The sequence below is a fragment of the Bombina bombina genome, chromosome 5 (genome assembly GCF_027579735.1).
Source record: "Bombina bombina isolate aBomBom1 chromosome 5, aBomBom1.pri, whole genome shotgun sequence".
NCBI lineage: Eukaryota > Metazoa > Chordata > Amphibia > Anura > Bombinatoridae > Bombina > Bombina bombina.
This window is the reverse complement of record NC_069503.1, coordinates 294,972,317-294,987,926: the sequence shown is the minus strand read 5'-3', so window position 1 is coordinate 294,987,926 and position 15,610 is coordinate 294,972,317.

The following is a 15,610-nucleotide window of genomic DNA, read 5'->3' as shown; positions in this document are numbered from 1 at the left end:
TCTTTGAATAGAAACATATATGCAATATACATGTATTGGTAAAAATGCTTCTAGTAAATGTTATCACTGTTTTAATGTTAACATTTTTCTCTACATGTGCATGTGAAGCATAGCTAGATATTCTCAGTACACCAGCATTTTAAATACTGCAGATGCTCAGAGTGCTATTGGGGCCGTATCATGTCAGCAAATAACAAATTACCATTATTAGATGGTGCAAGCACCTTAGGCTCTCTGAGCAACCTGACGCGTGTTTCACATAACGCTTCCTCAGAGGGAAGCGTCTTTCCCCTCTGAGGAAGCATTATGTGAAACGCGCGTCAGGGGCACTGCCACGAGGTTATGAAACCTCTATTTTTTTAAGAAGCTTACTCAGTTGAAATTTAAATGCCGCTAAATAATTGACTTTACTGCTATTAGACAGTTAAATGTAATTAGGTCTCCGCTATAGAAGAGACCTTTTTGAGATTAGCCTGCTGTTGTTCCACTGTAAACTCACATGAATTGCGGCTGCCTACATTGTAGGGGCTGTATTTAGGAGACTACATTTATTACTTATTCACGTGGTAATATTTAAACAGTGTTGGGTCACATTGTGATCAATATTAAGGTAAACTATAGTTTCTTGAAAGGCACAAGTTGTCTCTGTGATTTTTTGATCCAGGTGCAAAGTAAAAGTCACAATTTAACTCTTAACACAGCAACTAGTTTCTCAGCCTACTCAGGGCTATTTCATCAGGCTAATGAAACAGCCCTGAGTAGGCTGAGAAACTAGTTGCTGTGTTAATAAAGACTTTTTATACTTTTATACACTTGCTATTGTGTGTATTTTTTTCACCTCCTGTGATAAATTATATCGTTGATCCTGGTTCCTGTTGAGGATTGCTGTTTTAAGTCTACTGGGCGACGCTTTGGCTCCAGTTTGCTGAGATTGCACCTGCAGGTGTCCACCATCTTGTAAGTGCAAGCTATTGGTATTATTTTCCCCTTGTCCTGATGATATTGGGCCATGTCGTGTTGCTTTTTCCTTTATCCATAGGCACATATACATTGGAGTGTCAGAGGATTCCTGACTGTCTCTGCGCTTTGGATACAGTGTGCTGAACCACTGAGAAGTGTCAGTCTGCTCTACTAGCACCAGTGGGGTGCTTTATGTTTGTGAGTATTCACATTCTCATATTGCTGCTCATTTTATCTGTACTGGCGATATTAGGCCATGGTGGCACCTCTGTTTTTTATTCTTTTTTAGATTCCATACTACAGGATAGCCATCCTTTGACAGAGTGCAGCCTCAAACATCTGCTAACTGTCATTACCCTGGACTCATAGACTTTCACATTATCATTATTTGGTTTTGAATTAGTTTTAATATTTTTTCCAATCTATGTTTATATTCCAGTAATATATATATATATATATTCTCATATATATATATATATATATATATATATATTTATATATTTATATAGTTTTTTACTATTATCATTTTCAGCATTGTGGTTACTTACTTATGTCCACATTTTAGATTTTCTAGGGTTTTATTTATAGATTTATTATTGTTGCTATTATCATATTTTTAGATTTAGGCCTGTTTTTTTCTGTTGAGACATTACAAGCACTACCATATCACCTATTATATTGAAACTGAGGAAGCGCCCCCTAAGGGCGTGGTGTGTCCACTGAGTACACACCACTCTCTCCAAACATACTTGTATAGACCATTGTCTATGTGAGTTCAAGCAATTTTAAACTGTGTGTGTGTGAGTGCATGAGTACTAGTCCAGTCGGACTTTTATATTTTTTCCAATAAAGTTATTTTGCACAAGTGTGTATGCTTGAGATATTTTGGACTTTTCTAGTCCGTTATTTTGTGAGTCTGACCATACAATTTCACGTAGCATTTAACTGAATCAGAGACTAGCAGTCTTTTTCTCTGGGCAACAAACCTTCTTGTTTCCTCTTGTACATTGTGATGTATATCATTGCTTTAGTCTCTGTAATTTAAGGGTTAAAAGTGATAAGCAACAATTATACTGAATTAACCCCTTAAATTTTGATTAACAAACCCATTAGATCTTCACTCACCTTTTCTGTCTTAAACTATTACATAACAATTCAATAAGCTTAATAAATTATACTGTATAGTATGATGAGTCTCTATAACCGCAGAATGCTATATTTGAAAAATTAAACTCCAATATTGATACTACCAACTGTAACTACTTAAAGGGACAGTTAACACCAGAATTTTTGTTGTTTTAAAAGATAGATCATCCCTTAATTACCAATTCCCCAGTTTTGCATAACCAACACAGTTATAATTATACACGTGTTACCTCTGTAATTACCTTTTATCTAAGCCTCAGCAGACTGCCCCCTTATTTCAGTTCTTTTGACAGACTTGCATTTTAGCCAATCAGAGCTGTGTCCATGGTAAATTTACGTGCATGAGCTCAATGTTATCTATATGAAACACATGAACTAATGCCCTGTAGTGGTGAAAAAGAGAACAAAGCAAAATTGGTGATAAATTTAAAATGAAAAGTTGATTAAAATTACATGCCCTATTTGAAACATGAAAGGTTTTTTGGACTTGACTGTCCCTTTAATGACTAGCCACATGCAGGGTCTTTCTATGAGGATTTTTTTCTCAATAGCATGTTATCTCCGCCAGTAGCGAGACCACAGTATTTAAGGAAGCCTGCAGGAGGGAAGGAGGGAGGGTCTAATAGTGTGGTCTTGGTACATGGTACGTCATCGTTAAGGGGTTAAAATGACAGTGTACTATAATTTTTTTCTCTTCTTTAATTTGTTCTCCATTATCTATTTTATCTGCAAGAATGAAGTAAATTGTTTACAAGCAAATTATTTACCTTTATTTTGTAATTTGAAATAGCTGAATTTGCCCATTATATCCCCATCAACAATGAAAGTAATCAGTAACTTAAAGAGTAAAATTAAACTTTAATGATTCAGACAGAGGATTCCATTTTAAACAACTTTCCAACTTACTTCCATTACTAAAAGTCTTTTTTTATATTTATAGTCAGCAGCTCCTACTGAGCATGTGCAAGAATTCACAAAATATAGGCATATGCATTTGTGATTGGCTGATGGCTGTCACATGGTACAGGGGAAGTGGAAATATACCTAACTTTGAAATTTGAACCTAAAAGGTTTAGAGGAAATCATGATCCCAGTGTGGGGTTGACATGGTCATTTTACATTGTTCTCCTCATGTATTGTTGTTTAGGTAAGCATTGATAAATGAGATAAGGAATACTTTGTGTAAATAATTAGAGAGATAAGCTAATAAGGTCTCAGGCAATTTTTTTTGGTTTTAATTAACAGAAACAGCTATTGCATATATAAAAAATAATCCAAAAGGGGCAATTTAACATATATTTTATACTGCAGCTGGTTTAATGAGTCATTGGAAACACAATAAGTATACTGTCCCTTTAAAGCATAGGAATCTGCTGATTGGACACATTATGCACACTCTTGTTTGTCACTCAAATCCATGTACAGTGCAGACACTAATTTTGGAGTTAGTAAAAAAAAAAAAGCCTTTTTTAAACTAACACATATATTTGTTTATAACAGTATAATCTCCCTTTATCAACTGGTAGCAACAATAAAATAGTTTTTATAGGCTCTGAAGATTTTTTGTAACATAACAACTTTTTTTTTTTTTTTTACTTTTTACCCATATCTGCCTTTGCTAAACTGATTTTAACAGGTTTACCCTAATCTCATGGCTCCCAACCATCCTTCTTATTGATTGGAACCGTGCTGCTGTTCCCATCCTAAAGCTTCCCCTTCAGGGTTAATGTCCCAGTTTCCCCAGAGAAACCAGGGACTGCCTCAACCTCACCCACTTTCCAGCTGACCACACCCACAACATACCTGGTCACTCCATCTTGCAAGTTTTCTTTAATTACAACAAATTAATTGCTTAATGTCCCTTCAAGCAAATTCAGTAGAAATATGGCAAGCTTCCATAAGAAAATTGATTACCAGTAGAACCATGTTCATTTACCTTCTCAATACATGGTAAAACATAATAAAGAAGAATATCTGTAGTGCTTGAGAATAGTCAAAAAAGACTTTTATGCTTGTAAAATATGCCAGTTATAACCATTTGGGGCTTTGCAATGTGTAAATGTGTGAAAATTCCTCAATGTATTTATTTGACTGTGTTTGAGAACCTTTACATAGAAAAAATTTATATGAACATTTGTAGTGGCAGCAGTATTATAACTAGTATTATGATTATAATCAAGCCCAGTCATTAATGTTACTCATTCATTTAGATAAACAAGTACTAAAATTACAAAGTGCTAATTTGTAAGTCATAAATTAACAACTGATAATTAATACAAAATATCATTGATGTTGAATACTTGTTTACATCACAGTGGTTTTTTTTTTGGGGGGGGGGGTTGAGCTGTAAATCAAAAAGGAAAAGCTTTTATTCTGGTATTTCCATAATTTTACCAGGGACAGTCATCACCTCAATACCTGTTGAGAATATGTGGCTTTAGTGAGAAAAACTAGGATTTCTGCAGTGATTATACCAGTAACCAGAATCCTCCTCTATAAAGTCATTGCTATCTGAAAACAGCATGTGGTTTTTCATCTTTTCAAATTTGATGAGAAAGACCAATATTATGTTATCTTCTTCTTCTGAAGATGTATTACTTGTTCTTCTGATAAAATTCATGAAAGTTTTTTTTTACCAGAGAATCAACCATAGTTTATTCTTTTCTTGCAATACATTGTATGGGGGGGGGGGGGCAACCCTTGCATGAATATGATAAATGATAAATGTTCCAGGTTGTATTCTTTATTCTTGCTGTCCTGAAAAGTAAATTGGGTTGTAAAACAATTTTTAACTTTATTTTGTTACTTTTTCCTGGTAGTAACTAACTGACTGACTGGGATTTTTTTTACAAGGCACAACTTTTTATGATAGAGAGATTCTCTTTCACAAATTAAAGGCCTATGTTATGTTTATTTCCAGACAATAGCAAACTTCAGGTAAACAGTGACATTTATCAAATACATCAGACAGATTAGCAAAGCTTGTACAGAAACCTGTCTGCCTTATTTGTAGCTGTAAAAGTTTCCTTTTCAGTTAAAGGGGCATGAAACCCAATATTTTCTTTCATGATATAAATAGAGCAAACCATTGTAAACAACTTACAATTTTTTTTTTTTTATCAATTTTGTTTAATTATCTCGGTATCCTTTATTGAAGGAGCAGCAACACGCTATTGGGAGTAAGCTGAACACATTGGTAAGCCAATGATAAGAGGTATATATGTGCAGCAACTAATCAGCAGTTAGCTCCCTGCTCCTAAACCAAGCTAGACATAATTTTTCAACAAAGGGTACCAAAAAAACAAAGCAAGTTAGATAAGAGAAGTCAATTGGAAAGTTTTATTTATTTTTTTGTTTCTTGTCCAATTAAGAACCACTTCCACAAGCACTGTTTTAAATGGCTTCCAGAATATCCAGGTGGACTTGTTTACTCTGAAGGCTGTGACACACTGAGAGCGGCTGTGCGTGCTCAGTGTGTCCTGCCTTTTCATCGCTGAGTGCTCAGCTGCGTCAGGTCGCATAGCAGAGTGCTCAGCGTTTAAATATTTGAACTTCAGAAGCGATGGAACGCGGTGCAAAGCAGCTGCTTCGCCTTGTGTCGCATTGCTTGCATTGTGTCACAGCCTTTAGTTAGCAAAGAAAGAACTCTGAGGAAAACAGACTGGTGACAGACTGGTGAACTGACCTACAGCTTCCATAGTAGTAGTGGAAACATTACCAATTGACTCATTTATAGAAACTAGGTTAGATTTGTATTAATTGCCTCCAGTGCAACCTCCAGTGGCCTCTAAATCATTTCCTATTGTCTCACAAACACAATAAATAGAGACTTGTTAAACAATAAGTTACTGCAGCCAACATTTATGAATATGCATCAATAACTGACTGATCATTGAATTTGAACAACAAAACAGCCAGATGTTTCAGTTGTGTCTGTTCAATTAGTGTGAACTATATTCTCAAGGCGCCGCTGCTGGCTGCCACACTTTCCTCAGGCTCCTGACCTCTTCTGGATTTATCTTAATTTTAACCTTCTTACATTCAAAATTCATCATAATTATTTCAAGGACCAATACTGACTCCACATAACGCACAACTAGACTCATGAAAATTGAACGGATGGCATTACTAAAGTGAGATACTCAACGGATGGAAATATACTCCCACCGGACCATCTTACTACCAGAAAGAGATACCTTCAGCTGAACACCACAAACAAGGTACACTTAAACTAAAAACAAACAAACAAAAAAAAAAACCCATGCAAATTGGGTTTTGGATTTAATCATCCATTTAGCAATGCTCAGATTTCATTTCTAAACACAAGAAAAAACTAATTGATGAAGTAAATTTTACTAAAATACATTGGTTTTAAAACCCCTGCATGCTTTCTTATCTGTTATCTACAATGCAGCCTGAAGTGCAAAATCTCACACCTCACTCTGGCCTGAATTCTATAGAGCAGGGCAATGTAACCAGCCCCCACTGCTAACATTCCTACAAATACTAGAAGCTATTTTAACCCCTTCACTGCAGAGGGAATTACCACCTATACGCCCTCACATCTGCACTCCTTAAACCCCAAAAAGGGGTCGCAGCACTCAGTCCCTCAATAGTGGCTACCCTAAAATCACTCAGCATTTTCAAAGGGACTGACAGGGGCTGTCGTGGAGGAAAATCAAAATTTAAAGTTCTGTATCCTGACACTATCACAGCTGCCCCACCACCCTGTCCACCCACAAGCCCAATTGAAGTGATCCAACCTAAAAGCCACAAAAACCGCATTATCAAATCAAGAAAATTTCTTTGTGTGATCCCTAATAGAAGACACGCTGTCTCCAAAGTACAGAGCAAAAACTCTGAATCCCAAGACTGTCCTATCAGAGCAATCCTATGCAATGCCAGATCAATAAAGACCAAAATGGCTATTATTTCCGACCTTATTAAAACATGCGAATTAGCATGCATCACAGAATCATGGTTAGATGAAAATGCACGGCCTATTCTAGAGGCAGCTATTCCAGACAATTACACAGTGTTCCACCGCCCGAGACAAGATCGCAAAGGAGGCAGAGTTATGATCTGTGCAAAATCATCCTTAAATCCCAGACCAATATCAGTCCACAAAACCCAATCTTTTGAATGCGTAGCTGCCAGCCTCTCAATAGAGAGAGGATTCCAAATACTGCTAATATACAGACCCCCAGGAGATGGGAAGAGATTTCTTCAGGAACTCCCAGGCCTTTTGGCTGGCTTAATCCTTGAACACCCCAGATGGCTTATATTAGGAGACTTCAACACTTGGATCGACAACACCCTATCCCTGCTTGGGCAGGATCTCCTCAGCTTGATGAGTACACTCAGCTTTACACAAATCGTCACCACTGCCACCCACAGAAAAGGTCATACACTTGATCTAGTGTTTCAGTCTGGACTAGAAGTGTTACCAGTAACTGTAAACCCAGTTACCTGGTCAGACCACCACTCCATTCACTTCTCCATTGTATCACAATCAACCAGGCACCAGCCTCAGAACCTAGTCAAACACCGCTCATTAAAAAGGGTGACACCACTGGATGTAGCATCACATATGGATCTAAGTGAACTAATGGGCACCTGTGAAGACCCCAGCTCCTTAGTCCGACTCTACAACAAAACCATGAGAGACACCCTAGAAAGCATTGCACCATCTTGCATACGCATTGTCCAAACCCACAACAATGCACCGTGGTTTGATAGCTCCATCAGAGAAATGAAAAGAACAGGACGTAAGCTCGAGAGAAAGTGGCGCAGAACACATGATCCAGAGGATAAAGCCGCTCTTACCAAATATCGAAATAAATATCAATCCAAGATAACTCAGAAAAAATCTTTATTTTTATCACGCAAAATTGCACTCTCCCACAATAGACCCAGGCAACTGTTTCGCACAGTAGAAAGGCTCTGCAAACCAGCATGCATGCTTAGCCCTGCCAACTTTTCTCAGGATAAATGTGAAGCATTTGTGAACTTCTTCAGAGACAAGATTTCCTCAATCCGAACCGCTATCACAACAGGCCAAACAGTTACACACCAGAACCACTACAATGGAATGCCAGATTGCCCCAGTTTATGGGCCACTTTTACACATGTGGATATAAAAGGAGTTAAAAACACCATACAAAAGTTGCACCCTACTACATAAGACTTAGACCCTGCTCCTACTCAGCTCATATCTGGATGCATTGAAACACTCGCCCCAGTCCTCACAAAAATAGTGCAGTGTTCACTAAAAACAGGAGACTTCCCAGATCCTCTAAAAGAAGCTGTGGTAAAACCACTCCTAAAGAAACCTTTATTAGACCCAGACTGCATGACTAATTACAGACCAGTAACCAACCTCCCATTTCTGGGGAAAGTAATTGAAAAAGTAGTGGCAACTCAACTGGAAGCCCATCTATCACGCCTAAACATATTCGATCCTTTCCAGTCAGGCTTTAGATGCCGCCACAGCACTGAAACAGCGCTAGTCCGAGTGCTAAATGATCTCCTCATGGCAAGATACAAAGGTGATTACTCCATTCTAATCCTCCTGGATCTCTCAGCTGCATTTGACACCATTGACCATAGGATTCTAATAGAGCACTTGCAGTACATCTGTGGTCTAGGAGGCACAGTCCTTAACTGGTTTAAATCTTTCCTCGCTGGTAGATCACAGAGAGTAATATCAGGATCAAGCTCATCAGCACCAACAGAACTGGCCTGTGGAGTTCCACAAGGATCTATCCTGTCTCCCATGCTATTCACAATTTACTTACTACCACTGAGGGACATCATTAACCGACATGGCCTAAGGTATCATTGTTACGCTGATGACACACAACTCTACTTCTCCTTTGCTCCAGATACTACAGACCCAGCATGCCGCATAAACAATTGCTTAACAGACCTCATAGAATGGATGAATGCTAGCTGTCTCAAAGTGAACCCGGACAAAACAGAGTTACTCTTGGTGAGGGGACCCCGGTCATCAAAAATATCCCATGATCACCCAACTGGCCTGGAGCTTGGAGGCTCTAAACTCGTTAGTTCAGCAAAGGTACGAAACCTCAGAGTGCTGATGGACGCTGGACTATCTTTTAAACAACAGATTTCCTCCGTAATAAAATCTGCCTACTTTCATCTGAAAAACATAGCCAGGATACAACACTTAATTCCACCGGATGATATGCCAACATTAATCCATGCATTTGTATCCTCTAGGCTAGATTACTGCAATGCACTTTACTTGGGCCTCCCAAAAAAAGAACTCCATCGCCTTCAGACAGTTCAAAACGCAGCAGCCAGACTATTGACCAATCAAACTCGCTCCTGCCACATAACACCTGTTCTCCACTCCCTGCATTGGCTTCCAATTAAATGGCGAACATATTTTAAAATTGGCCTACTGACCTTCAAAGCCTTAAACAACCAAGGCCCACACTACCTGAAAGAGCTCCTGACACCCTACATCCCAGCCCGTTCACTTAGGTCAGCCAACACATCCCTCCTCTCAGTGCCAAGAATAAGGACAAACTCAGGCTCCAGAGCATTTGGCCACGCTGCCCCTACTTTCTGGAACTCTTTACCTTGTGCAATCAGAGAGGCACCATCCTTACAGACTTTTAAAAAAAAAGCTAAAGACCCACCTCTTCCATCAGGCATTCAATCTGCTTATCTGACCTTCAGAAACTCCTAACTTTTATGTCTTATGTTGGCATATTTGTAAAGTGCTTTGAGTCTCACAGGGAGAAAAGCTCTATATAAATCACAAATTATTATATTATTATAAGGCATAGGCTATGATAACCAGTGTCTATCATCCATGCAGATATAATGACGCGTAATCTGGAAGCTAAATCTTTTTATCCCCGGTGTTCTCAAATCTTGGTACTGGGTACTATACCCATTAAAATGTAGCGTTTAGGTATCTACATGCTAATATTATATTATAACTCAATATATATGTGACATCCAAGTGCTTGTTATTTCTCATTATGGTGAAAAAGAGCTATGTTGAGTTAAGATTAAGGGTAAGATAATTTATAAGTAGTAGTAATGCAAATAGTTAAACATCAAATAAATAAGGGACACATTTATTTGTAAATAAAGGCACTGTTAAATATTTCCAATTCATAGGCTTAGATTGAAAGTGGAGCACTATTGATAGTGCAGGGTGCATTAGCCATATTATGACCCTGCACTAAATATAGTGCACAATATCGCTCCAGCACAACACTTAAAGGGACAGTCTACACCCAAACATAAGTTTTGCCTATCTATTTAAACACATACAATAAGCGTCCTGCACCAAGTCCTTTGTACAGCAGCTGGAAGGTGGTAGCTGAAAATGTATAACACTTTTATTTGTAAACTGCCGAAAATGGTTGCCAGGCTCCACCCACCTTTTGCACGCAGATGGTTATGTTAGGTCTTCTCTAATAACGATCGACTCGTAAATTAGTTGCCATGCTCGCACACGCTGATTTGCGCATGCGTGGTTTAAACACTGGTGTGTTGCTTCTTAAAGATTCCCCATTATTGTTGGTTGTGATTTTCGTTCCGTTAAGAGTTTAACTTTGAGCACTACTCTGCATAGCGCTGCATTTAAAAGCGGTGTTCTCCTTCCCTCTTTCCATCTCTTTGTGCTGAAGGCTCCCGGTGGTTGCTAGTTTATCCCAAACCCTTTCCCTCACATTTGCTTTGGGCATTTTTATTCTTAGAGCCTGGGGGATTTACTACGACTCAAGGGAGGCACATATTAAAAAATTTAATAACCCACACACAAGAGTAAAACAAACCTGCACGCATGATAAATAAACATTCTGTCTCTAAAGTCATGCAGCAGGTAGAAGTTGCGATATGAGCTGGGACAGTACTGAAAGTGAATCAGGGAGAGCCTGTATTGTTAGATGTAAATATAGCAACAGTTTTTGGCAATGGTTTATATTTAAAACATATTCAATTCTTAATTTATAAATGTTTTTAAAATAGTCATCTTATTTTCCCTGTCCAATTTCTTGTTGTTTTTCCGCGGAACAGCAGTATTCTGAAGTTTATTATCACATCTACACAGCAAACTTTTACTCTTTATTTTTAAGTAAAAAACATGTGCCTGTCACTTCTGTATTTACAGATTTGTCTGTGTCTTCCTAGTTCCTGTCTAAAAAAAAACTGTAAAAAAGCCGGTGTCCAGCGAACACTATTCACACCTCACTGCACAAGGGGTCATCTGCACGGCTCTTTACCACAATGATTCATTTCAAATACAAACTCAAGCCCTAGTCACACTTGCTTATCACAAATGTATGTAAATGTACAGACGACCCCTTGTGTAGTGGTCATGTGTGAAGGATCAGTGTTCCCTGCACAACGGGTGCTTCAAAGGATTCTGGCTGAAGTAAAAAAACAAACAACTCTTATCTAAAAGAAGCAAACTGTAGATAGGACTGCAAAGAACCGACACAGATTGCTTCTGGTATGCTCTCTAGGTATTTATAATGTATTCTTATGCACTTCTTAGCCCTAGAAGTTGCCAAGATAAAAAAAAAAATCACAATATCTGAAAGACTGTATAAAACTAAAAAAAATATGCCTATTAGGAATTCTAAATGAAAATGTAATCTATTAAATAATTCCTGTTTCAAAAAACATAATGTATGTATATTTATGCTGTGTGACTGTGCATCTGTGTGTGTATGTGTGTGTGACTGTGCATCTGTGTGTATCTATGTGTGTGACTGTGCATCTGTGTGTATCTATGTGTGTGACTGTGCATCTGTGTGAGTGTGTGACTGCATCTGTGTGTGTGAATGCATCTGTGTGTGTGAATGTGCATCTGTGTGAGTGTGTGACTGCATCTGTGTGTGTGAATGTGCATCTGTGTGTGTGAGTGACTGCATCTGTGTGTGTGAATGTGCATCTGTGTGAGTGTGTGACTGCATCTGTGTGTGTGAATGTGCATATGTGTGTGACTGTGCATCTGTGTGAGTGTGTGACTGCATCTGTGTGTGTGAATGTGCATCTGTGTGAGTGTGTGACTGCATCTGTGTGTGTGAATGTGCATCTGTGTGAGTGTGTGACTGCATCTGTGTGTGTGAATGTGCATCTGTGTGAGTGTGTGACTGCATCTGTGTGTGTGAATGTGCATCTGTGTGAGTGTGTGACTGCATCTGTGTGTGTGAATGTGCATCTGTGTGAGTGTGTGACTGCATCTGTGTGTGTGAATGTGCATCTGTGTGAGTGTGTGACTGCATCTGTGTGTGTGAATGTGCATCTGTGTGAGTGTGTGACTGCATCTGTGTGAGTGAATGTGCATCTGTGTGAGTGTGTGACTGCATCTGTGTGTGTGAATGTGCATCTGTGTGTGTGAATGTGCATCTGTGTGAGTGTGTGACTGCATCTGTGTGTGTGAATGTGCATCTGTGTGTGTGACTGCATCTGTGTGTGTGAATGTGCATCTGTGTGTGTGAATGTGCATCTGTGTGTGTGAATGTGCATCTGTGTGTGACTGCATCTGAGTGTGTGACTGCATCTGTGTGTGTGACTGCATCTGTGTGTGTGACTGCATCTGTGTGAGTGTGTGACTGCACCTGTGTGTGTGAATGTGCATCTGTGTGTGTGAATGTGCATCTGTGTGAGTGTGGGACTGCATCTGTGTGTGTGAATGTGCATCTGTGTGTGTGACTGCATCTGTGTGTGTGACTGCATCTGTGTGAGTGTGTGACTGCATCTGTGTGTGTGACTGCATCTGTGTATGTGACTGCATCTGTGTGAGTGTGTGACTGCATCTGTGTGTAAGTGTATATGTGTATGTGCATGTGTGTGCACATCTGCATGTGCTGCACTGCTAATAGGAAAATCATTAAAAAAAAGTAAAAAGCACTAAAACACCATCCTCCTCAAGTACAGCTTTGAAATTCAATGTAAAAGGTAATGATGAGGTGGTTTTTGGCATCTCACACGAGATTACATAAATTTATTGAAATCCCTGTGAAAATGGTGGAAAGGCAACCGTTAATTTGCACATGTAGTTATGTTCCGAAATGGAACCCTATGGGAATAAAGTTTTTGCCACTTTAGAACAGATAATATTTAAAAATATATATTTATATGCTTAATATTTTTTATTAATTCTATCCATTAAATTAATTTGCAAAATATGAAAAAAAAGTCTCCCAAATAATAATTAAATCAACATACAACAAGTTAGGATATAGACAAAATATTTATATGTACTTTAATTACTTTACCTGCAAATTTATACTGCAGTGCTTCACCATTAACCCTTTCTGTTAAGTTTCCGAATTGTACAGCTCTAACTCCCCCCCCCACACACACACTCAATTCCCTCTATGGCTGTATCTATATCCACCTTTGCTTTGGTAGAATGCAAGACTTTAGCAGTTATTATCTGCTGGAGCATGCCTACAAAGCAAATAACCTGATGTGAACTCAGTTAAAATACAATGCCTGTGTTTCTGATGCTAAACACTGAGAAAGGGGGTGGATCAGACTTCTCCAGACTGCATGGCTATGTAACTAATTTTGCTTATTTTTTAGTTATTTTACCATTTTTGCCAGCAATTTTGAAACAATTTTTTTATGCAAACTATTTTTACTTAATTAGCCATTTTAGGATATGCACAGATCTCAATTTTTTTATGGCACTTTAAATTTATATTATGTCCAGATCAGAAGTCAATATAGTCAAGTTGCAGCAGTTAATTCCCATTGGAAGGCTTCTCAAGCCTTAATTTAGAAGTACATACACAAAATATTGTTTAGTGTGAATAAAGAGTTGTTCTCTAATATAGTTAATTCCTTATGACATGGTTGATAATCTCTCTACTAACAAAAACTGAGTCACAAGAATCCTTATTTTTTAGTCAGATCATGGGCTAGCCAGCAAGTTATCTCAATGACTGATCGTGTTTGTTTGTGCATGTGCACTTGCATGTGTTTGTCTGGCTATTCTGGACTGTGTATATGTGTGTCTGTCTGTCCGTGGCTGTCTATGTGCCTGCCTATTCCTGCCTCAGCTTACTGCCATCTGAAGAAGCAACTTCTCTATTTAGGTAAGATAATAAGTTTATATAATTAATATGTTTATTACTATATGCATAGGGCTAGATTACAAGTGACATGTTTTTGTTTTTTTCAGCGATCGCAAAAACTCTGCTAGTGTCAAGCTTTTTGCGTTAGGTTGCGCTAGTTTTACAAGTTCAGAAAAAAATATTTTTGCGCTAGCGGTAACCCAAATAGCGTTTTCACGTGCATGTATTCCCCCATAGAAATCAATGGAGAGGGGAAAAAAAGACCCACTCTGTCGAGCAAACGCCATGACAAATTCTCATTAGCGCAAACCTGACATGAAAATATTAATATTTCATATTCCAATGTTCTTTAACATGTTTTTTCTAATATCTGCATACCTGATCGCATACTGTAATATGCACAAAAATAATCACATACTATAATAAGCTCATCTGTATGTATCTCTTTGTAAAAGTAGTTTGGTGGCTTTTTTTTCTAACACCTGAGATCTCATATCTTTGATCCCTTATAATTTTTTTTTGCAATATTTTTTTTAAATAATGTTTATTTGACAGTGTTATTATGAGTGTGTGTACTTTGTAATGTATTTTTGATGTGTTTTGTGAGACTGTTTTGTTTCGGAAAACGGTTAACCACAGCTCTGAGATCACGGTAAGGATTGACGCATAAAAGGCCATTATGCTAGCCCAATCTTGATTTCGCTCAACTTGTAATATCAGCGCAATGAAAATGGCTTGCAAAAACACAATATCAATAGAGCAAAAACTTTTGCGACTCACTTGTAATTTAGCCCTATTTGAGGGGGTGGTGCAGAGCTGTGTCTGCCTGCACAGACCGTGAGATCAGGAAAACCATTGTTTTATAATTATAATTAGTGAGGACCTAAACTTCATCAGACTTTATTAACAAAAACATAATCAGATTATAAAGATTACATTATAATAATCACTTGCAGTAGAAAAAAATCACAAACAAAAAGCAAACAGAACTGCCACTAGACAGCCACAATAACTAATGCTAGATGTAGGAACTGATGCCGGTCCGCCTACAATAAATGTCCCCTGCATTTCTGGCTGAGGCAAAAAAATTGCACATATGCAATTTGAAATAGCTAACTGAAAAATATAAACGTGCACTGCTAAACTGTCACTAAAGAAATCAGCTAACTGGGCAAGAAGAAAGCTGTGGGCGGAGCTTGCCAGCCATTTTCAGTTGCTAACAAACGATGATTATTTAAAAGTTTCATGTACTTCTTACAAGCTTATAGATGTGGAGCCCATTGCAAGATGCTTGTCTGGTATGTAACAATAAGTGATAAAGAATAAGTATTGGGTCTAGACTGTCCCTTTAATAGCACTGAAAAAAATTGCAGGCCTGGAGTTAAAGGGATGTGGCATTTAACAAGGTGCTGTACTGGGACTCAAACATG